The following is a 2,396-nucleotide window of genomic DNA, read 5'->3' as shown; positions in this document are numbered from 1 at the left end:
TGGCAGCAAATTTTGATTTTAGTTTTAGTCAGAGTCTCTTGAATAGTTTTAATTTAGTTTTAGTCACATTTTAGTCACCCGGAATGTTTAGTCTAGTTTTAGTCAACTAAATATCATAAGATCTTAGTCGACAAAATCTACAGTTGATTTAGTCGACTAAAATGTGCTTTGGCGGGCCTTGATGCTGTCGTAATAGGTAGATCGGCTATTTTCAGCATGCAGTGTAAAATGACTTATACTGGATCTCTTGTCCACTAGTCCCTCCCTAACATTTTAGTCTAGTTTTTATTTGACGACGAAATTGTCAATATATTTACTAGTCTTAGTTTTAGTCATCGTAGCTTAGTAACTTAGTCATTTATTTCCATTTAGTTTATCGTCAGTGTAAAAAGGCAGTCGACGAACATTTTTCGTCATAGTTTGTCGACAAAATCAACACTGCTTTGGCTCAGATAAAAGAGAAGCAAGACACAAAATGAAGCTGAGAGCAGAGCTGTACGTCTCTCACGCACGCACGCACGCACGCACGCACGCACGCACGCACGCACGCACGCACGCACGCAGGCACGCACGCACGCACGCACGCACAGAACAGGGCAACTGACAGACATGTAGGCATTATTAAATAATGGATTCAGAAAAAGGAAAGTTACACTGTAAAAAAATTGAATCTAACAGCAGTTGTCGTGACAGATACATTCTGTGGAGAACAGCTCACAGTAAACTGACCTTCAGATATCAGGTCAGCTTCTTTTGGAATTCATCGTTTTTTTTCCAGCAATAATTAGCCCTTCACTAAATCCCACCCCAAAAAGCGATTGTCCAATGCCAATCCAAATAGTTTAGCAACGGTTGCTATGCAGGTCAAGCTTTCTTCGCTGCTAACGTGCCTATTGGACAAGGATGGGTTGGGGAGGGACTTAGTGAAGGGCTATACCTGTCCAATGAGTTCAACTGACAAGACAGAAAGACAGCGGCAGGAGCCAATGGGAAGTCTCGTAATCAAACAGGATGTGTCGGGGGGGAAGGAGGGAGGGAGGGGTGGAGAGAGAGAGAGAGAGAGAGAGGGGGGGAGGGAGAGAGAGAACACTGATGTGGATTCATAAAAATAATAATAACAACATAAAAACATTTCAAAGTAAAGTGCTTGGAACAAAACGGACATCATCCTCTTTCGTCTGATGTTTAAGAACAATCAAACCAACAACAAAAACAAACAAACAATCATGTGTGTACCTTAATTTACACCAAAACACGCTATGTACAACCTGGAGTCATTCCTATTGAAGTACCATCCATCCATCTTCAACCGCTTATCCTTATCCGGGTCACGGGGGCAACAGCTCCACCAGAGAGCTCCAGACTTCCCTCTCCAGAGCAACATTAGTAACTTTCTCCTGGGGGATCCCGAGACGTTCCAAGGCCAGTGAGTCGATGTGTTTCCTCCATCTGGTCCTTGGTCTGCCCCGGGGTCTCCTCCCAGTGGGACGTGCCTCGAGGACCTCCCTAGGCAGACGCCCGAGAGGCATCCTAACCAGATGCCCGAACCACCTAAGCTGGCTCCTTTCCAAGCGAAGAAGTCTACTCCGAGTCTCTCTCTCGCGTGACTGAACTTCTCACCCTATCTCTAAGGGAGATGCCAGATACCCGTCTGAGGAAACTTATTTCGGCCGCTTGTATTCGCAACCTTATTCTTTCGGAGTTGATCTAAGATTCCCCTGTGGGGAAAATAACCCCACCAACCGGGGAAGCGACTCCCCCAGAGTTAGTGTCAAAGTGTCCTTGAGCAAGACTCTGAACCCCTGATTGCTCCCGATGTGCAGGTTGGTGCCTTGCATGGTTTCCTCCGCCATCAGTGTGTGAATGTGTGTGTGAATGGGTGAATAACGTAATGCACAATCTATGTAAAGCTGTGTGAATGTGTGTGTGTGTGTGTGTGTGTGTGTGTGTGTGTGTGTGTGTGTGTGTGTGCGTGCGTGCATGAATGTGCATGTGCTTGTACTTGTCATGTGTGAGTGCGTGCATGCGTGCGTGCGTGCGTGCGTGCGCATGTGTGTGTGTGGGTGTGCATGTCATGTGTGTGTGTTTGTGTGTGGGTGAATGTAATGCACATTCTTTACAAAGCGCTTTGGATGAAGGCTGCTATTTAAAGTATTTATTTATGGAGATCTGGTAAAAACACACAGAGCTGTTTAAGATCTGCAAGGAGGAAGAAGGACCCGGAAGAACGCTCTACTTCCTGTTTGAAGGACCCGGAAGAACGCTCTACTTCCTGTTTGAAGGACCCGGAAGAACGCTCTACTTCCTGTTTAAAGGACCCGGAAGAACGCTCTACTTCCTGTTTGAAGGACCCGGAAGAACGCTCTACTTCCTGTTTGAAGGACCCGGAAGAACGC

The sequence above is a fragment of the Electrona antarctica genome (assembly GCF_951216825.1).
Source record: "Electrona antarctica genome assembly, chromosome: 12".
Lineage (NCBI taxonomy): Eukaryota > Metazoa > Chordata > Actinopteri > Myctophiformes > Myctophidae > Electrona > Electrona antarctica.
This window is presented reverse-complemented; position numbering follows the sequence as displayed.